Source organism: Spinacia oleracea, chromosome 4 (assembly GCF_020520425.1).
Source record: "Spinacia oleracea cultivar Varoflay chromosome 4, BTI_SOV_V1, whole genome shotgun sequence".
NCBI lineage: Eukaryota > Viridiplantae > Streptophyta > Magnoliopsida > Caryophyllales > Amaranthaceae > Spinacia > Spinacia oleracea.
In genome coordinates, this window is record NC_079490.1 from 99654937 (window position 1) to 99677961 (window position 23025).

The window sequence follows — 23025 nt, forward strand, 5'->3', positions numbered from 1 at the left end:
CCAACTATACGCCTTAAGAGCGACAGTTCCTTTAAATAATCGCCCCAAAGCGACAAACACCGTAGTCCACCAATCGGCTACGACTTCTCGAGAAATCATCACGATCACTCAACTCATTGTGATCTCTAAAAAAATTCTACGTTCCAAAAATAAAGAAAAACAAAAGAGAAGAGAATACGTAGAATTCTCAAGTGAAATAAACGAACGAACAAGAGGCCAACCGTGTCATCAAAAGACCAGCCCAAACAATATTTTCAACGCCCCACTTGGGCGTGAATTATTTCTAACGCCCAGGCCTGGGTGCCGAAAATGAGCCCAGGTCCAAAAGAATCCCTGACTTCTATAGGGCCCTGCCGTATCCATTCGACTCCAAAATTGCCGATTTCTTTACTGAAAGTCGCACCTCACGGCTTTGTTAAGAGTAGCACACCACTACAAAGATCGCTCGCACTTACGAGCACGATCCCAAACACGATCAAGGACATTACAAAATGCGTATCCCCAAGGAACCTCTTTGACAAGAAATGGCCGTCAAGCACGAGTGCTTGGGGGCTCGAAAGAAAATATATATTCCAAAAGAGAGTATGCAAAGTTAAAACAATATTCCCAAACTACGTTGTACGAAGTCCCATGTTTGGATAATCTCTAAAGATAAAACCGGATTACGACCTCAAGACAAAGGTCGTCGTTGATACTTATACATAGTCCCCTAATCAAGGACCTAGGTAGTGGCAAAATTGAGCCGTAAAGACTAGCTCAAACCCATGAAAGATGATGACCACGAGACAATGGTCCGTCTAAGCATGTTGTCAACCCACATTCAGGTTGCAACTAAATCCGAGCATCCCTCGAAAGAATTCGCTCTTACAAGAATGAATAAAAAGAAATTCTCAAAAGAAATCACAAGAACAAATGAAATAGGGACTTCCCCACCTAAATCGGGCAAGATCGCGGCACGTACCACGCGAGTCCCAAATCGAAAAGACGAATTCAGGTTCGCTCACCACCAGCGGGCGGGGCGTCCACCCTTAGCGGACAGGGCTCGTCCACCTTCAGCGGGCGGGGTCTGCGTCACTAACCGCGCAGGTCCTCAGTTTTCGAAAATGAAAAGAAAACAAATTCTTCAAAAAACCAAAACAGGCTCGCCATCTTCAGCCGGCGGGGTCTACGTCACAAACCGCGTAGGTCCTTATTTTCAAAACATCAAAACAGATTCGTCCACTTCTATCGGAAGGGGCGTCCACCCTCAGCGGACAGGCTCGCCCACCTTCAGCGGGCGGGGTCTGCGCCACTAACCGCGCAGGTCCTTAGTCGCTGCAGCGATAACTTTTCCCGGTTTATCCTTTTCCAAAAATCAAAGGATGGTTTCCCTTTTCCAAAAATCAAAGGATGGTTTCCCTTTTCCAAAAATCAAAGGATGGTTTCCCTTTTCCAAAAATCAAAGGATTGATTTTCCGTTTTTCCAAATGAGAGCGATGTGCTGGATTTTCGTTCGTTTCACGTCCTATAAAAACAAGGGGGTTTTCTCGTTTAGATAACCTTGAAAATGAGAATCTTTAAAACGTTTTACCTCGTGATTGGGCTTGGCCAGGCCTAGTTACACTTTATAGCTTTGATTTCGAAAACATCTTTAGATACTTCCAATGACAAAGTGAGGGAGTTTCTATACTATCAGTTAACAAATTCCAATGACGCGTGAGGAATGTGTTAACACTTCAAGTGATGACCCTGAAGTCAAATGTTATCACTCGGGGGCTCGTGAGACCCTCGCAAAACAGGTCACATACACCATGGCTTGTATGACGCACTCCGTCTAGTACTTTGACCATCGTCTCATCTCGAGACTCAGTCAAAGTGGGGGCTAACTGTAGACACCTACTTTTGTCCCGTTCCTGAAAGGGAAGGTTCGATGATGAGAACATAAATCTCCACTTGGCAACGCATCTCCTATAAAATAACGAATCTCAATCACCCTTTCATTTCAGCCAAAACTGCTATTTATAGAAACCTGCTAAGAATAGTAACCGACGTAAAAGGTAGTTGTTAAAAGTAGCAAAGTCGTAAAAGATAGAAACTTGTCAGAATTAGGTGTTGCACTCCAACATAAATCCTAAAAGAGATAGAATTTTCATTCCTGGTATAATTCGAAAATAAGAGTTACGTATTAATTAAATTCCTAACGAACCTAGAGTTCGTAACGGGCCCAGACGTATTCCGTCATAAAGTTAATACGCACTAAAAAACTCGGATAAATCTCAAAAGCTCCGTGTTCTAAGAGTCCAAATCTGACAAAGAACTCGGCCCAGATCCCATTTTCAACGCCTGGATCTGGGCGCCGAAATATTCGGCGCCCAGCCCTGGGCGCTGAAAATGCCTGGGGCCGTTTTATATCCAGATTATTTTTGAATTCGTATCTTAAAAATCTATCTTTCCACACACTCTTTTCCTATTAATACAACCTCAAAACCGACGTGAAAAGAACACACAATTGCATAACCCGAGTATTGACTCTAGCGTTAAGCCTAAGCCTCACGCTGCGAAATTGATCCAGCGTTCTGTCGCAATCGACCCAAAAGTAGAACAGAACGCATCCTGCCCCTTGTAGCTTGATGAATTAAGCCCAAATACTGGAACATTGCTTAGAAGCCCGAGATTCGTTAAATAAAAGGAGAAATAGCAAAGTCAAGTGGTTAGTTTTCTGAGAACCACAACGCACCTCTCAAGGGTGCGTTGTAATGTTCCCCTCATATGATTTAATCGCTTTCATCACCCTTTTATAAAATTGTCAAACTATTAACTTGATTGATCTATCACGCCTAATAAGACAATACCTTGGACAATTGAATTATCATGCTAGGTACCTTAAATCCATCTAAATAAGATAATCACGATCGATTTAGTGTTATGTGTTGCATATTGCTAAAATTAATTCAGAATAGTTTAACAGCTTAACGCATGTTCCTTCAATTATTTATGCTGAGCTAGTAAGGATAACCTGCCTCTGGAGTATTATCGATGAGCACTCCTCTCCGTAGCTACAGTCCCTAGAACTCTCAATCTCTGCCCTGCGGGTGTACGTTGAGCGATCCCCACACCAGGGAACACAAGGGAACCTATGGCCGTCGTGGTCGAACATAATTGCACTCCCTTTATGTCACGATAACCGGGTTTTGTCAGTTTTTCTCATTGTCGTTAAAAACTGAATGGTGACTTCTATATTACTAGTCGATTGGGTGTAAACTCACAGGAAATCCAATTACACTTGATCCGACAACGTCACGCCCACGAGGGACGAGGTCACGCATTAGCCTCGTGCTTTTTTGACCCCCTCACAATATGCTAAAGTGGTATATGTAGACACCTAATTTGTGTCTCCCCTAGAGTCTAATGACGATACCGCCAAAAGATTTGGGTGGTTAATTTCTAAGTCCAAGCAACTAGTTGCAAATGACATAATTTAATTCAATTCTGAACTTTCGTTCAAAATTCAATTACAAATATGTTTTGGACAAATTTTGCTTAGAGTCGAACTTGTCTTAGAGAGGTGCTAACAATCGATTTGACAAGATAATTACTAGATGATGAGAGTATCTAAGCAAGTAATAATAGTATATTATTACGGGGATGCAAATAATCATTGTGGCTTTTATATTGCCATACAAAAGAAAGTAACGTATAAAAGGATGTCTTAACTAAGCCATTAAGGCTCGGCTCCTTAATTCGAGCCTCCCACTTAATGTGTGTTGTAACCATCGGATCCCTCATAGCCGTTGTGAGGGCGAGTGAATGAGGCGTCATTTAAGCCTTGCTGGCTGCCACGTATGCTGCAGGGTGGCATACTATGGCCATGTCACCAAGAGGGTATTTTTTCCCCTAACAATTGTCCCCAAACCCTTTTTCAATTTCTTCCCGGAAGTTCAAAGGAAAAATGGGTTTTATTTTGAAAAAGGAGAGGAATTAAACCTCCTACCTTCCCAATGACCGGTGAGATGTAATGATGGTCTCGTGAAGCCCACCGCCATTTACTTCAACAAATACAGAGGAGCAGTTCCACTCCTTCACGCTTCCCATTTCTTTCTTTTCCTCTCAACTGCAAAAATTCGGAGCTTTTCTCTATCCAGAACCCAGGTAACCGTCTTCTTCTCTTCTCTCGTTGCTTTCATTCCCCATGTCACACAAAATGGGAACCAAATCCACCCGTGCTAAGAACAAGAAGGTAATGATTGAGTGCAATCTGTAAGGCGGGCCTTTATTCAGCCCGAATAACATCCTCGACGGGAAGAACGGTCGGGCGGCGACCTGGGTAACCATGATGTAATGGCGCTGAAGGATGACTGCGGTATCCCGGCAATGACGGTGGTTAGCTTGCCGTTGCCCGATGAGCGGGCCGATTGGACAACGGATGGCTGGACTTGCTTCTACGAATACCCTTTCAAAATTGGGTACACTTACACATTTACGCCGTTAGTGAGAGGCATTCTGAAAACCCTAGGAGTGACGCCGGCCCAGTTGATGCCTCAGGTCTGGCGGGTCATGCAACTTGTCGATCACTTGGATGATAAGTTAGGGATGCAATTCCGAGTGGAGGACCTGGTGTATACTTACAAGGTCCAAAACTATGGTGCCGGAAGGTATCTTCTGCATGTGAAGGACGACAGGGAGGCGTTGCTGGGCCTAGACCAGTCGAATGACAGAGGGTGGATGGGTCAATTCTTTTTTGTGGAATTGGCGAGTTTAGGTTCTGATTTTGATTTCTTGACTGGGGAATGGTAATCCAGAGGTACTATGTTTTTATTTCGTGTTTAGGATGCTTGTTTGTAATTGACTATTTCTCACTTTTTTAGTTTTGCTGGAGCATCCTTCGACTCGGTTGGGTTGGAGCTGAAGCCGTCGAGAAGACATCTGTTATTCTGTGGGTACTGTTGAGAGACAGGGCTTTCTGCGGGACAAGGTTTGAGCGAGAGGAGCAACCACAAGAAGAGGAGTGCTCTGAACCTGATGACATGTCAACTTCAACAGGTAAATGATTAATGTTAGTTAAAAAAAACAAAGTTACATTTGAGATTTAGTAAACACATGGTGTAATGATGAGACTGGGAGTTCCACCCGTTCTAGTGTTCTTTGTTATGTATTCTATAGGAAGTGGGAGTTCGACCCGTTCTAGTAAGGCTCCAACTACGGGTGCCCTACTAAAGAGGAGGTTGGAGTCCCTGGGGGTGTCGTCCGCCCTAAACCCGTTACGGTGGTGTCGCCAAGGAAGTCGCCAAAGACTTCTCATAACACGACTGTGATTGGCGAGACGGGGAAATCAATGTCTGTTGAATTCAATGTCCCGCCTCCATCTCAGAAGAGGAAGCTGATGGTGGAATTCCCCGACGACTATGGGTTGGTTGACGCACCGTCTTACAAGTTGTGGCCAGAGGTGGATCGCTTGTGGGTGCTGGCGAGTTGTGAACGCCAGGAGGTCTTGTACCCAGTCGTTGCTATCGTCGAGAGTGTCTCGGATGTTTGGAAGGTAAGAAAAGTTTCTCTTTTTGACATCTTGTTGTGATTTTATTTCCTTAATCTTGTAACACTCCGAGCGCTCTTGGAACAGGCCCTGCAATCTGCTCTGGCAACTCGTCATCATGTCATGTCTCTGGAAGACAAGTTAGTCGAAATAAAAACTGAAATGAAAGTGGCGAAGAAAGAGGCGGGGAGGTTGGATGATGTCGCAAAGGAAGCGAAAGCCAGGGATGATGTGCTAGAGGCGGAGCATGTGAAGTTGGTTGCTGATGTTGCGGCGCTGACTGCCAACAAAGAGGCGCTGGCTGCAGAGACGGTCGAGCTGAAGGCGTCACTGGGAAAGATCAAGGCGAGGATTTATGAATGCGCTGGCTATTACACCTAGAAGACTCGGGCCGAGCTGATGGGGGATTTCTTGGAGGGCAGGCACACAGACTGGACTCTAAAGGAAAACATCGCTCAGTTCAACACGGCAATCCCTAAGAAGTATGTCCCCCTAGTGCCGAGAGTGGCGAGGAAGACGTTGAGGCAGGTGCAACTGCAACCAGTCCCAACGTCGAAGTCGAGTTGGCACCAGGTGATGGTGAGCAAGAGGGGAATGCAGGCCTGGAAGATCCTCAAGAGTAGTCTACCCCGTCCCTGATAAAACGTTAAATATAAGTATTAGTAGGTATTGTTAAGAATACTTTGGTTTATTTTTGGTCGGCCCGTAGGTGGTGGGGAAATATTCTGGATGTGTTTCGCCTTGATGGCGGCAGTTAGTTTTTGGCTTATTTAAGGAACAGGCCTAGTTAACTATTTTTTTAATTTCATTTATTGACGATATATGTGGGTTTTGGTTTGTTTTGCTGGGTTGTTTTTGGCTTGTTGTCTTTTTTGCAGGTTCTTCGACACTTGACCTTGTTCCGACGACTTCACCTCGATGGATGTTGTGCCGACAAACAGACGTGGTAATTTTCGAAAAGATAAGGTGTAAGAAATGTAACCCTGTGTTTCTATAAATATGTGAACTGTAAGATGTACAATGTAACTTGTAGTTTGTAATATGTAATGTGTAATTCGTTTTGCATGCATTATGTATGGCCTAACTTGTAAGTTGTAAGATGTAAATTAGAAATTGTAATTTGTAATTTGTGACGTACAGTGTAATTTGTAAATGTAAGTGTAATATGAAATGTTGATGAATAAAGAAGACTTTCTTGGCTATGTCATTTGCCTTTTTCCTATCATTCATTCTTCGCATTTGTGCTCTTAAGTATAGCCCCATTCGACTTGCATTCTTTTGTATCAAACTCGTCATGTGCCAAGTAAGCGTCATACTGCCAACATAACAGAGCGTGTGGATTGGTCGTTGGCATAGCCAACGACCCTCCGATGCTTAAGTCAGTATGGGTTTACATGAAATGAAATTTTGACAAAGAAGAATGGAAGAGGGAGTTAGAAGATACTTGTCGAGATTATGCCGTCGATGTGTGTTTTCGAGACCGTATTGTCGAAATGTGTTTCCGAGATCATGTCGTTGGTATATGTAAACATGCATGGAACGACTCCGAGTTTCCTGTAAAACGAAATGATGGAGGTAGGGTTGGTCGTTGGTGTAGCCAACGGCACTCCGATGCCTAAGTCAGTAATGGTGATAGAAGAAAAATAAAGGAAAAAGAGAAAGGACATAAGACTTAGCTTGTTCGTAGCGTTTATTTGGTCTACACTTGCTTTTCGCGTTGCGTCTCATGATGGCGTAGTGTTGTCCCCCGTCTTGAGGATGTTGATTTGTTTCCAAGGTTTCCGTTACCTCGACACATGGAATGATTGTAAACATTGAATTTAAAAATGGTACAACTTTAGGTGTGTCGCATTCTAGCTTCTTGGTATTGGTCTGCCATCTCTGTCTACTAAGTCGTATGCACCGTGGCCCGTTCGCCTCACAATCGGATAAAGTCCTTCCCAAGTTGGGGCTAGTTTTCCGTGTCGTGGATCTTTCTTGTTGGGGAAGACCTTTTGTAGCACCCAGTCCCCTTGTTGGAAGACTTTAGCCCGAACATTCTTGTTGTAACTACTTGCCACAGCCTGCTGGTAAGATGTCATCCTGATCAGGGCTGCTTCCCTGAGTTCTGCAACTGTGCTGACGGAAGCTCGACTTTGGGTGGCATCACGGCTTCATACCCAAACACTAAAGAAAATGGAGTATGGTTGGTTGATGTCTTGGGCGTCATTCTGTTGGCCCAAAATATCATGGGGAGGTCGTTTGCCCACTTCCCTTTGGCGTCATCAAGTCGCCTGTTAAGGTTGTTGATGATGATCTTGGTTCTTGGTTCGGCCTGGCCGTTAGCCTGTGGATACCTTGGAGTTGAAGGGTATAAAGTGATGTTGTATCTGGCACAGAACTCCTTTGTCTTGTTGCTGATGAACTGGGAACCGTTGTCCCATACAGTCTCGGATGGAATACCGAACCGGCTGGGGACGTTGCGTTTCATAAATGATATGACTTCGGTATCCCTTACTCGTTTCAATGCCTCTGCTTCGATCCACTTGGAAAAATAATCGGTCATTGCCAACATGAAGACGCCTTGTCCTGAAGCTTGCGGTAAAGGGCCAACTAGGTTCATCCCCCAATTTATGAAGGGCCAGGGGGACATAATAGTTTTGAGTACTTAGCAGGGTTGGTGAGATATAGATGCAAAACGCTGACATGAATCGCACTTTTTGGCGAATACATAACAAAGATCAAAAATACCCCATGGTTAGACTTTTGTGGGCTAGGCTTCGTCCTCCGGAATGATTTCCGCATTCTCCGTCATGGATCTTTCTGAGTGTCGACTCTATCTCGTCATGATCTAAGCATCTGAGGTATGGTCCTGCAAATAACTTTCTGAATAGGATACCATGGATCAAGATGAACCTGGAAGCTTTTATACGGAAGGATTTTTCTTGGGTCACATCTGGTGGGATGGTGTGGTGTTTGAGCCAGTGTATGTAAGGATCACGCCATGATGTACGAGCGGGTGTTTGGCTTGGGGAGGTTTGTTCACTAATTGGAAGGGTTTCTTTGGTCATGGTCGGGTGCATGAGGTGGACGATAGGGATTGTGGTAAGTTTGGTGGGATTGATGTTGGAGCCTACGTTTGCTAGTGCGTCAGCTTGGGTATTTTGATCTCTTGGAATTTGCTGGAGGTTTCATGAGTCAAATTTTCTGACGAGCGCTTTGGCTATCTCAAGGTAGGCCTGCATCTTGGAATCTTTCACTGCATAGGAACCCTTAATTTGACTATTAATGAATAATGAATCACAACGTACCTCAAGTCGTCGGATGTGCATGTCGTGTTCCAATAACAGCCCTAGAATCAGAGCTTCATATTCTGCTTCATTGTTGGTGGCTTTGAACTCGCAATGGATAGATTGTGCTATCATGTCCCCTTGTGGCGACTTTAGCACAAGTCCCAGACCTGTCCTCCGTATGCTGGAGGAGCCGTAGGTGAACATAGTCCATGTTGGTGGAACGCTGGCATCTGACAACATATTGACTTCACCATCGACTTCGTGTTGGATGCTTGGGCTGAAGTCAGCCACAAAATCTACAAGAGCCTTTGACTTGATCGTTGTGCGTGGTTCATACCTGATGTGGTAACATCCGAATTATATGGCCCACTTGGACATCCTGTCAGATAGATCACGTTTCCTCATGATCGACTTCATGGGATAATTAGTTCTCACAAATATAAGATGACATTCAAAATAAGGGCGCAGTTTAGTAGATACTACAAATAATGCAAGTATGAATTCTTCGAGGTGTGAATACCTTGTTTCGGCACTAAGTAACGACTTACTCATGTAATATACTGGCAACTGCTTAGTGATGTAATTTTTCGAGGGCGGCTACTCGTCCTGCTAGTTTTTGTACATCCTTCAGACTCTGTGGTGACTGCAAGTTGATGATGGCCCGGATCTGGTCTGGACTAGCTTCGATACCTCGTTGAGTTACCATGTAGCCTAAAAATTTACTAGACAAGACTCCAAACGAACATTTCAAGTTGTATTCGCGTAGTACGTCGAAGGCTTGTTGTAGATGACTGATGTGGTTCGAGGCTTTCTTGGACTTAACCAACATATCGTCGATGTAAACCTCCATGGTGTCACCTAGCTGCTTTTTGAACATTTTGTTGACAAGTCGTTGATAAGTTGCCCCGGTATTTCTTAGGCCGAATGGCATTACCTTGTAGCATTAAGTTCCTCGTTCCGTGATGAAGGCATTCTTTTCTTGATCGTCTGGATGCATCAAGATCTGATTGTACCCACTGAAGGCGTCCATAAAGGTTAACATTTCGTGACCAGTTGTTGCATCGACCATGGCATCAATGTGTGGTAGTGGGAAGGAATCTTTAGGGCATGCTTTGTTAATGTCGGTGAAGTCTGTACATACACGCCATTTTCCGTTTTTCTTCCTGACCACTACGACGTTAGCCAACCACTCTGGATACTGAACTTCTCTGATTTTCCCTGTGTCAAGCAACTGTTGAACCTCATCGTTGATGATCTGGTTGCGCTCTGGAGCGAATTTTCGTCGTTTCTGTTTAACGGGCTCATGATGCGGGTCGACATTGCGTTTGTGAGTGATGATGTCTAGGCTGATTCTAGGCATATCTTTGTGAGACTACGCGAAGCAATCCGCATTGGTTTTGAGAAATGTTATGAGCTCTGACCTTATGTGGTCTGGTACATTGCATCCGATGAAGCCGACTTTTTCTGGTTTACTAGGATCTAAGATTACTTCATCGAGTTGTTCAGATTTTGGCTCTTTGTATTGCGCGAGACCGGAGTCGGACTGTAGTTGCTATAATGTTTCTTTGTTGGTGTCGGAAGGTTCCAGTGATGCTTTGTAACACTCCTTAGATTCTTGCTGATCTCCTTTGATTTCTTGGACTCCCCATCAAGTTGGGAACTTTACGGTTTGGTGGTAAGTCGAGGAAATGACCTTCATGTCGTGGATCCAAGGCCTGCCCAAAATAATGTTGTAAGATGAAGGAAAGTCAATAACACATAATTTTACATGTTGGTTCACCCCTTGGGCTTAGACGGGCAAGGTCACTTCTTCGAAAGTAGTTTTTGCTTCCCCACTAAATCCTATCAGGACTGTCGACTTCTTGGTGACGTCTTTTTTATGGTTTATCCCTATCTCCTTGAGGGCATCCAGCATCGTAACATTGGTGGAGCTTCCGTTGTCGACAAGGACTCGTTTGATCATGCAGTTCCCGACTGGGAGGGATATCACAAGTCCGTCATGGTATCTGTCAGAAATATCTCCTGCATCAGATTCATCGAAGGATATAGGAGTCACATAATTCGCAGCGGCTGCCCTTGCTGGTCTATCGACCTCATTTTCCCGAGTGTGTCTCTTTGCTGCAGAAGGAGTCAAACCACAAACGTCAGAACCTCTAGCAATAAAATTAACAGTTTTATTATGAGGAGGGGGTGGGGGAGGTTGAGAAGGAGAGTTGGAAGTGTCTTTGTCGATGACGTCACGGGCTTTATCAGAAATAACGTCTTTGAGGTGTCCGTTCTTTAGTAGATAGGCAACTTCTCTTCTCAGCGCAACACATTCGTTGGTGGTGTGACCGATGTCAGCATGAAAATCGCACCACTTTGAGGGGTCTTTCTTTGAGTCGAGTTTACTGGATTTCGGTGGCCATTGCACTATTTCCCTATCATCGACAAGTGGTTCATCAGACCTACAGTGTAAACACAAAAAGAGTATTCGTTAATCTTGGGAGGTAGATCAGGACTGTTCTTCCAATCCGTGTCGTCTTCTTCCCCCGCTGCTACTTGTTGTGGTCGAGAGTATGGAGTAGGACGATCATCTCTCCCCTTGGGGTAGGGCAGCCGCCTATCCATTTTGGCGAGTCATTGCAATAAAGAGTTTCCTTGAGTCTGACTTGAGCCATAGCTTTGGCCTGTGCATCTTCGAACGTTTTGCACTAATACTTGATGAGATCTCTCCATAGGTTTGTTTCTCCATACATTCCCTGCCTAAACGCCTCTATTGCGGTTGGGACGTCACATTCTGGGACTGTTACCTTCGCCTTGATGTACCGATTTATGTAATCCTTTAGGGGTTCATCGAGTCGTTGGACTATGCGGTACATATCGCTTGTCTGCTTCTCCAATTCTCTGCTGCTAGCGAACTGTTGGTTGAACATGTGTGTCGAGGTGTGCAAAGGAGGTGATGCATCTGTTGGGTAAGCTGGTTAACCACTTCAAGGCTGGTCCAATCAATGTCAATCCAAAACCTTTGCATAGGCTAGCCTCTCTCATGTGCTTGGGAACTGGGATTGTCATCATACGCTGCTTGTAGGTTAGTATATGATCTCTCGGGTAAGAGGTTCCATCATACATGGGCATGTTGTGTGGACTAAACCTCTTTGGGATGTCGATTGCATCAATGGGGTCGGCGTATGCCGAGTCGGCATAACTGTCTAAGCTAGCTTCTTTGATGGGTGTAGGAACTCCGAGGATCTTGTTTATCAGTGCCATTATCTGTTGGAGCTGGTGCTTGGTGTTTTCGCGTATGTTGCTAAGCACTGGTACGAGAGGGCTAAATATTTCGGCTAGGCTGGCTTGGAGATGTTGATAGTAGGTATTTTGTGGGTATACATTCTGAGGTTGGTTGAGGGTGAACTGAAGCACGACTTGCTGCATGGTGGGAGTTGATACTTGGGTTGCGCCTATACCTGCAATATAAGGAAAAGGAGTTACAAATCCATGGCTAATTAAAACAGCTGACCTGATAGGGGTGTTTTGGATAGAATAGTTTCTCATGGAATCTGGGCGGAGCAGCGCATATAGAGGAGTTGGCTATGGCGCCTGGTAGGCCAACGGAGTCGCCATAATCTAAGGTGGTGCTCCTGGTGCAGAAGTCGCAAGATTGACGATGGGTTGGACGACTTGTTGCGCCAATAATTGATTTTAGGGTGCTTGGGGATGGGTTGTCGGAGGTGGCAATGGCCTTTGTGGTGGTGCTGATACAGGAGCCGGTGCTGACATGATTACCGCTGGGGGAGGCAACGGGCGTGACGCCGAGCTGGAGGCGGGGGCCGACACATGGGAGGGCACCTTAGCTGGGGAAGTACTAATCTGCGACGGGATGGCTTGGGTGGCCGTGGAGGTCGTGATAGTGCTATGGTGCCTACTGGGGGCGCCTGAGTTGGAGGAGGAGGAGGAGGTAACCACCCGAACCTTGGCGAGGCTGACTAGTCAGAGGATCGAACTCGCGGATCTGCTCGAGGATCGGACCTCCAGATTCGTCAAACGGCACGTGCAAGGGGATGGTCGGGAGCGACATCGAGGTTGAGGCGGCGGTTCAAACCAGAAGTGTCTCGACGGTACTGGAACCTGGAACCGGTGGCGATGGAGGTAGCAGAACTGATATGTGATTGCAGAGCTTCTTTCTCCTTTTGGAGGAGGCCGATGCGTTTCTCCATAGCTTCAATGCGGCGGGTGACATCATTGGATGAGCTTGCGTTTCCGGACATGGTGATGGTATGGTATTTTCGAGCTACTTTGATTGTCAGTCCCACGGTGGGCGCCAAATTGTTTTGGATAAATTCTACTTAGAGTCGAACTTGCCTTAGAGAGGTGCTAACAATCGATTTGAGCATGATAATTACGAGATGATGAAAGTATCTAAGCAAGTAAAAACAGTATATTATTATGGGGATTGTATGATATATCTACAAATAATCATTCGTGGCTGCCACGTATGATGTAGGGTGGCATACTCTGGCCATGTCACCAGGAGGGTATTTTTCCCCCTAACAAAATCCCAAAGGAAACACAATTCCAATCCAAACACATTCGAACTACAATTAATACCTCAAAGCCATACATATTCAATCCCCAAGTTCAATTTCTATTCCGAACTTGTAATTTAAAGATACAAACCTTGGGCCCAAATCCTAACCTCGGGTTCCAATTCAAGCCCAACCACATTTCCAAAAATACAATTTCAAATTCCAAGTTCAATATCATGAACCGAATGTCACCATCATACTCCGTGGCACTTTTCCACTCAAAATCATATAAGGAAAGTCAAATTCGGGCGTCGACCCCAAAATTGAGCAGTTTGGGCGCTGACCTGTAAAACCGAGAAAAACCCGTACAAATCATCATTATCAAGAAGCTTCTTCAAAAATATCTCTTTCACATACATAAATATCCATTCCTTAACCTCCAAGCAAAAGGACGGAGAAGGTACAAAGGGCATCTTTTGCAAACCGCCAAAACGCGCAAAAGGACAAAAGCAGCTCGATGGCTTGTGCCAGCTGTCATGTGCCACCTGACACTGGCGCTTGGCTCCAGGAATTGCCGTAATCCCAAAAAGTTTTCCTACAAATACCCCTTGTTTTCACGAACAAAAAAAGCAAGGAATCATTCAATTCCGAGCAGCGAAGCTCTCCCTATTTCGAAACTCTCTAAAATCTAATCTTTAAATCCTTCAATATTCAAGCTTCAAATCTTTCAATATTAAACTAAAATCTCTAAAAAAATGCTCTCATACAAAAACTCTTCAAATACAAGTTCAATATTTTAAAGTCCTAAGCAATTTGGGAGTTGTTAGGGGGGGAAATACCCTCTTGGTGACGTGGTCAAACATGACAAGTGGAGCAAATGTGGCTGCCAGCAAAGCGTGATAAAGCGCCCTTCCATCTTGCTCTCAACGGCTAAGGGAAAGGCAACGGTTACGGACCGTCCCTAAGCAAGCCGTTATTACCCATTTAATGCTCAATTATGTACATTTATGTTTGTACGTTACATTTTACGGATTTTTCATGAAATACCCCTCAATTTTCACGAAATTCACCAAATGCCCATCGACTTTCAGAAATTCACCAAATGCCCCTCACCTTTAATATAATACCCAAAATACCCTTACTAATTGACACGTCGTTATTCCTCCGTTAGCCTACTTTCTAATTCACTAAATGCCCCTATATTGTAACTTATTTCACCAAATATCCCAATCATTCAAGACAGAGAAAATGAGTGGAAAATGGATGCTTCCATTGTTCTCTTAATATTAATTTTCCCTTGAGATTAAATAACCAAAATCTACATAAAAAGATGAAAAAACAAAAAAATATTTGATAATTTCATTCATACAAAATCCCATAAAACGTTTTTATGTTGTTTTTTGGGTTGAGTTCTCCACGTGTTGAAGCTTCATAGTTCAATCCCAAAACCGCCCGTCTTCTGTATTTCATTTATCATATTTTTTTTTTCTATTTTCAAATAAAAGTTTCCTTCTTTTCTTTGTACGGAGTACTAGTTCTCATTCATTTCCTTCCGAAATTCTGGGTATCCCTCAACCCAGAAAATGTTGAAAAGATGAAAAATTTAGTAAAAAAAAGTTGAATTAGCAAAAAAAATCTGGGATATTGGTGAATGGAAGATTCATCTGAGCTATATTCAAGCAGTAGATCAAAAATCATGGGTGAACAGTGAAAGTAATCAACAATATTAGCAGAGGATTTAGTGGTAGTATAATTAGCAGTAATAGTAATAGTAACAGTAGCAGAAATAGGAGCAAAGAAATGGAGAGTCTATCTTTGAAAATGAGCAAATATCCAAGAGATCTGTTGCAAACATTTCTGAGTTGTAATTTTGGAGAGAGAAAGAGTTGTAATAATAGATCAGCTGATGATGGTGATGATGAAGATGATGATGGTTTGAATCTAGGACTTGGGTTATCATTAGGTGGTAAATCTTCCTTCACCTCAATAATTTATGCCGGTGGCTGATCCTTTCTCCTCCTCCCTCCGCCCTTCTCACCGCCGTCGTCGAAGCCATTTCCCCAGATGAAGCAGCATTGTACCAATTGTTGCTATCATAACCCTCATGCTCACTTGAATTTCCTCCATTGGCATCATAATTAACATACCGTGAATTTAATCCACTTCAAAATTAGACACCCCCACCAAATTCTGCTGATTAATTACTACCAACATCAGATCCAAAACCAACTTCATTATCCACCCTATTAACCTCGGAGTTCACAGGGGTGGATGCCGGTCCCTCGGTCTCGCCAATTGATCGCCTCCCTGACCCCAGCGAAGGCGGCAGCGCGCCAACCCAATTGCCGTTGCCTCATTCTCTCTCTCTCTCCTCTTCCTCTTCTTCATCCTCTTCATCATCCTCAACATTGAAGGTGGGTTTTCTGAGGGAGTCGAAAAAGCACGAGGCTAATGTGTGACCTCGTCCCTCGTGGGTGTGACGATTCTTTTTATTCAATCAAGTGTAATTGGATTTCCTGTGAGTATACACCCAATTGACTAGTAATATAGGAGTCGCCATTCAGTTTTTAACAACAATGAGAAAAACTGACAAAACCCGGTTATCGTGACATAAAGGGAGTGCAATTATGTTTGACCACGATGGCCGTAGGTTCCCTTGTGATCCCTGGTGTGGGGATCTCTCAACATACACCCGCAAGGTAGAGATTGAGGGTTCGGGGGACTGTAACTACCGAGAGGAGTACTTCGCTCATCGTAACTCCAGAGGCAGGATATCCTTAATAGCTCAGCATAAATAATTGAAGGGACATGCGTTAACTATTAAACTAATCTGAGTTGATTTTAGCAATATGCAACATATAATACTAAATCGATCGCGATTATCTGATTTAAATAGTATTAAGGGACCTAGCATGATAATCCAATTTCCCAAAAATATTATATTTGTTAGGCGTGATAGAACAATCAGATTTAGTTAGTTTAACAGTTCATAAAAAGGGCGAGGAAAGCAATTAAATCATCGAGAAGGGACACATTACGACGCACCCTTGAGAGGTGCGTCACGGTTCTCAGAAAACTAACCACTTTGACTTTGCTATTTCTCCTTTTTTATTTAACGAATCTCATACGTTCTGTTCGATTTATGGATCTATTGCGACAGAACGCGTGAACAATTTCGCAGCGTGAGGCTTAGGCTAAGGGTTGGAGTCAATACTCAGAATATGAATTGTGTGTCTGTGTGTTATTGTCGTTTCACGTCGAATTTGGGGCTGTATTTATAGGGAAGAGTTCGTGGAAAGATAGAATTGCAGAGTTCTAATCCACAAAGAATTAGGAAAAAACACGTACCCAGGTATTTTCAGCGCCTAGGACTGGGCGTCAAAGATTTCGGCGCCCAGCTCTGGGCGTTGAAAATAGGATCCAGGCAATTTCAGCGCCCAGGGCTGGGCGTTGAAATTGCTGTTTGGGCCGTTTCTTTGTCAGATTCGGATTCCTAGAATCCGGAGTGTTTGAGACTTAATCGAGTCTTTTAGTGCGTATCAATTTAATGACGGAATGCGTCTGGGCCCGTTACGAACTCTAGGCTCGTTAGGATTTTAATTAATACGTAACTCTTATTTCCGAATCATATTAGGAATAGGATTCTTGCAGTTTTCTATCTCATTTAGGATTTATGTTGGAGTGCAACACCTAATTCTGACAAGTTTCTATCTTTTATGACTTGCCACTTTTAGAAGCTACCCTTTACGGCATTTACTATTTTTAGCGAGTTTCCATAAATAGAAGGTTTCTATAAATAGCAGGTTTCGGGTGAAATGAAAAGGGGAATTGAGATTCGTTATTTTATAGGAGATGCGTTGTCAAGTGGAGATTTACGCTTTCATCATCGAACCTTTCCCTTTCGGGAATGGGGACAAAAGTAGGTGTCTATAGTTAGCCACCACTTTGACTGAGTCTCGGGATGAGATGATGGTCAAAGTATTAGACGGAGTGCGTCACACAAGCCATGGTGTATGTGACCTGTTTTGCGAGGGTCTCACGAGCCCCCGAGTGATAACATTTGACTTAAGGGTCATCACTTGAAATGTCAACATATCCCTCACGTGTCATTGGGATTTGTCAACGGATAGTATAGAAACTTCCTCACTTTGTCATTGGAAGGATCTAAAGAAGTGTAAAAACTCCCTCACTTTGTCATTGGGAGTAGCTACAGATGTTTTCGAAATCAAAGCTATAAAGTGTAATTGGGCCTGGCCAAGCCCAACCACGAGGTAAAAATGTTTTTAAAGATTCTCATTTTCAGGGCTAGCTAAACGAGAAAACCCCCTTTGTTTTTATGGGACGTAAAACGAAGGAAAATCCAGCACATCGCTCTTTTTTGGAAAAAACGGAAAACCAATCCTTTTAATTTTTGGAAAAGGGAAAACCAGAAAAAGTTATCGCTGCAGCGACTAAGGACCTGCGCGGTTAGTGGCGCAGACCCCGCCGGCTAAAGATGGCGAGCCTGTCCGCTAAGGGTGGACACCCCGTCCGATAGAAGTGGACGAATCTGTTTTTGAAATTTGAAAATAAGGACCTACGCGGTTTGTGACGTAGACCCCGCCGGCTAAGGATGGCGAGCCTGTCCGCTAAGGGTGGACACCCCGTCCGATAGAAGTGGACGAATCTATTTTAAAATTTGTTTGTCCTTTTTAAAAATAAGGACCTACGCGGTTTATGACGTAGACCCCGCCGGCTAAAGATGGCGAGCCTGTCCGCTAAGGGTGGACACCCCGTCCGATAGAAGTGGACGAGTCTGTTTTGAAGTTCGTTTGTTTTTTTCGAAAATAAGGACCTACGAGGTTTGGGACGTAGACCCCGCCGGCTGAAGATGGCGAGCCTATTTTGAATTTGAAGACTTTATTTTTCGAAAACTGAGGACCTGCGCGGCTAGTGACGCAGACCCCACCCGCTGAGGGTGGACGAGCCCTGTCCGCTGAGGGTGGACGTCCCTGAATTCGTTTTTTCGATTTGGGAACTCGCGTGGTTCGTGACGCGATCTTGCCAACTGAAGTTGGGCAAGTTCCTATTTAATTTGTTATTTGTGATTTCTTTTGAGAATTTCTTTTTATTCATTCTTGTAGGAGTGAATTCTTTCGAGGGATGCTCGGATTTAGTTGTAACCTGAATGTGGGTTGGCAACGTGTTTAGACGGACCATTGTCTTGTGGTCATCTTCCTTCATGGTTTTGAGCTAGTCCTTACGGCTCAATTTTGCTACTACCTGGGTCCTTGATTGGGGGACCATGTATAAGTATCAACGGCGACCTTTGTCTTGAGGTCGTAAACCGGTTCTTTTTCTCTTGAGATTATCCAAACACGGGACTTTGTACAGCGTAGTCTGGGAATATTGTTTTAACTTTGCATAATATATATTTTCTTTCGAGCCCCCAAGCATTCGTGCTTAACGGTCATTTCTTGTCAAAGAGGTTCCTTGGGGATACGCATTCTGTAATGTCCTTGATCGTGTTTGGGATTGTGCTCGTAAGTGCGAGCGACCTTTGTAGTGGTGTGCTACTCTTAACAAAGCCGTGAGGTGCGACTTTCAGTAAAGGAATCGGCAATTTTCTAGTCGAATAAATATGGCAGGGCACTATAGAAGTCAGAGCTGTTTTTTTGGGTCTGGAATCATTTTCGTCGCCCAGGCCTGGGCGTTGAAATAATCCACGCCCAGGTGGGGCATTGTAAGTGTTGTTTGGGCTGGTCTTTTGATGACACAGTTGGCCTCTTGTTCATTCGTTTATTTCACTTAGAAGTTCTATGTATTCTCCTTTCTTTTGTTTTTTTCTTTGTTTTTGGAACGTGATGATTTTCTTGAGAAGTTGTAGCCGATTGGTGGACTACGGTGCTTGTCTCTTTGGGGCGATTATTTTAAGGAACTGTTGCTCTTAAGGTGTACAGTTATTGCAATAGTTGGGCGAGTCTATATGGCCCGAGGAACATACCTTGAGGCGTAAGACTTTGACCGCTCTTTTTGTTGTATATTTTTCCTTTTAAACGCGTTTGTGAATGTTCGATACTTAGAATGATGATATGTACGTGCGAACGAGCGTTCATAGAATGGCCGTTGTGTGCGGTTCCATTAATCAGTTTTGCTTGAATCAATTTTTTTTTTTTTTAGCAATGACTGATTTCGAATAGTTTGCTTAGAAGCTTAGTAGGGTTCAGGCCTATTCACGAGGTGGGCTCAAACATCGTGCCCTTTCGATTGTTCAAACATTTGCTTTGAGATATTTTTTTTATTATTATTTTGCTATGGTTGTTTCGTAGCTTGGAGCCCCCAAGTATGCATGTTGGGATGCTTCCTTTTGGCGTACGATTTTTGCAGGTTCTTTCGAGAAAGATGCCCTGGGGTTCCGCTCGTGTAGGTGCGAGCTATCCCTTTCGTGGTAGGTAATATTTTGCTACCTTTAATCCTTAATGTAGAAGTCGTGTGGCTTGCATTTTGAATTTGGGCGATAAGTAGTCTTTGCCTCTTTTACACATACTCTTTGGTCGTGCCTACATTAGTGCAATATGCCTTACTCTCCTTTTTTAGACTTGTTCCGTGGGAGGGTTGAACTTATGGTGCGACGTAGGCTTGTGTGGCCTAACCGCATGTACGAGAACATTCCTCCAGGTGTTGGGATATCATTATTATTTTTTGCATTGGAGTACTTCATCACGCCTCGTTCAGGTGCTCGAACAAGTGTAGCACCTTCTGCGTGGGTTTGCACGGCTTATTACTTCGTTCGATGCGCGGATTCATAGGTGTTTCTTTCTTATTTTTATATCTGGGAAAAATATGGCTAGCAGAAAGATTCAGCGCCCAGGCTGGGGCGTCAAAGATATAGGCGCCCAGCTCTGGGCGTTGAAAAAGGATTTCTGGGTATATTTTGACGGTTCTTATCCTTGATTTTTTTTCTTTCGCTTTTGCTTTGGAACGAGGTAGGCTGTGTAACGGGCGCATATAGGGCGAGCGTTAGGTGCAGTAGTTTGATCGGAGTTTTGGTGACTCGCGATTTTCAGTTACCCTTGTTAGTGGGGTGACTTTATATATTCTAAGTAGCGCTTAGAATTTGGGAGGGGTTGTAGCCATTCTAAGGTTCGTTTTACACGATCAAAGCTTAGGATTGTGCCCCTATGATGTATGTATAGCATTAGCGTCGAGAATTTGCGATAAAATCGTCATTTCGAGCATTTTTAGAGTGTTTTTCTCAAGCCTCCAATTGTAGCTACGGGATTGGCTTGGTGCTATAATGCTTGGCATACGTTCGAGTAGTGACCTGCTACTTCTCTTGTAAATGTCGTATTATGCGACATCGCCATGGTCAAGGTAGTAACATGTGGAAGTGTGCCTTGACCAAAAGTTAGGTGCCTTTCTTTACCCATAATCATATTTAGAAATTTTTTGACTCCCTTGCAACATCGAGATAAACGCATACTTAGCTTAAACCAACGACACTTTATTATGTTCGAAGAAGTCTTTGAAAATTATTTGAAAATTATTTAAAATCCGAGTCCTACTGTGTACAATCTGAGGTGTCCTAAGTAAGTTGACTTATAGAAGGGTTCGTACAGGATTACATGAGTGAATCAAAATACTGTTACGATTTTTGGAATGCTGTCTAAGGATTTGCTGGAAGCCAGGGTGCAGGCGTCAAGATATACTTGTGCCCGTTTGGCTTATGCTTTAGGCTTTTAGGGCCATCTTTTCCATAATTGCGGGAATATAAACCATTTTCAAATTGACTTAGATTTACTTGGTGTATGTCTGCACAAAAGGTCAAGGTATATTTAGTTCTTTCCCTAGCTCTTTCATTTCAATTTTTTTCTTTTAGCCCCCAGTTGCTATTATGTCTTCCCATTAATGATGCTTTTAGATTTCGATTTTAGATGCCCGTGTCATATGTCTGAGTAGGGTGAGCCTTGGTTAAGTGCCAAGTCCTATTGACAATGTCTGATTTTTTTTCAAAGGGGATTCGCAAACATTTGAATTACCATGAACGGGTGCCCTGAGTTCGAAGGAACGATGGGGCGATGCCGTGGAACAATCCTCTTTATTGCAAGCTTACTGCCTTTACTACTTGTTGGCGATTATGACTGTGTCTAGTGGTGAAAGAAGGTCTTTAAGTGAGTTAGTTTGCTTTAGGGAGGGTCAGGTCGAGTACTTTAGAGGTCATGGACGCTTGCGCTAGCCCCCACTTAATTGAGGCAAAGCGATCTTTTGAGTCTTGGCTAAGCGCCTAGGAGTGTGAGTGCTCCTTCTGGCAAGGGTACGTGCCCTTATTATTTTTCAATGTGTGCTCATTAATTTTGGCATCTTGGTGACTTGGATTCTTCCTTTGACTTAAATTTTTGTTTCGGCTTGGATTGCAAGTAATTAAATTTCAATAAGGGACTTCTATTTTTTATTCTTGTTTTTCTATAGGCTTTAATATTTTTACAAATTGGTTGGACCGAATCATGGATTGCCTACGTATCCGCCTTAAATAGATTTAATTTGGAATCAGGTCTTGCGTAGTTCTTAGCCAGAAAATGGTTTCTTAGAATGCCGAATTCGATACGTATGTTCTGAGGTGGAAAAATATTATTTGAAACGGTAGAATAAGTGAAGTTTATTATTATTTTAATCTGCTGCCTTGCCGTAAGCCAAAAATTTGTTTGTTTTTTTTTTTTTTTTGATTGAGTACATGTATTTCTTTGGTGGTACGTATGTCTGAATACGTGTTGTACCCCCCCAAGTGTTCGTTATTGTTCCGTGTATGTGCGGATAAAATGACGAGCACTTCTGGACAAATTTTAGCAAGCAGAGAGAATCAGCGCCCAGGCTGGGGCGCTAAAGATTTCGGCGCCCAGCTGTGGGCGCTGAAAATTATTTCTGGGCGGATCTTTTTTGGTGCGGTAAATGCTTCTTTTTCTTTTTAGACTAACTTTAGAGGCGCTTTGCAAAGTTTCTTTTTTATTATTTATTATTATTTTTTTACGTTAAGCGTAGAATGTGCTTTTCATTTGTCTTTTTTTTATTTGTGACTCAAGACGGCTTGAAAGATGCGTTGAATGAGATAGGGTAATTTGTATAGGTATTGGTCAAGCATAAGGATTACATCTGCTAGGATTCACATTTTACGGCCTCAGGCTAGTGTCACGAGTTTACATCAATCAAGGCCAATGAGTAGCATAGGGACGGCTCAAGGGTATATCAACAGGACGTATCCAAACAAGTTATATGGTCATTATGCTAATGGTGGTGTAAGGGCAGGTTTGGACTTTGGAAATGATGGGCATGACGCACGTGTCAATGGCCGTGCGTGGTTTGCGGTTGATAACAAGTTCAAAAACAAGAGTTGAGGTAATGGTTTCTTGGGTTATGGCAATGAGAACATGGATGGGTTAAATAAGCTGAACAGGGACCCCAGAGCGAAGGCGTCTAAGAGCATAAGGATTGGAAAGGGTAGACATCGTAGAATTTTATGATTTGCATTGGTTGACTCAATTCTTTTCCTTCGTTTACTTGGGTAGATTTCGCACTTTGGGAGGTATGGGCTAAGTATTTCATGGCTTGCTCTTTTCGCTCTCCCTTTTCCCTTTCTTTTTAAATATTTCATGGCTTGCTCTTTTCGCTCTCCCTTTTCCCTTTCTTTTTTGCTTGGGATTTCTCCCCAACATAAATCCTTCAATTTTTTTATTTGGGCTAAAAGGTAGATGGTTGTGGTCTTTGA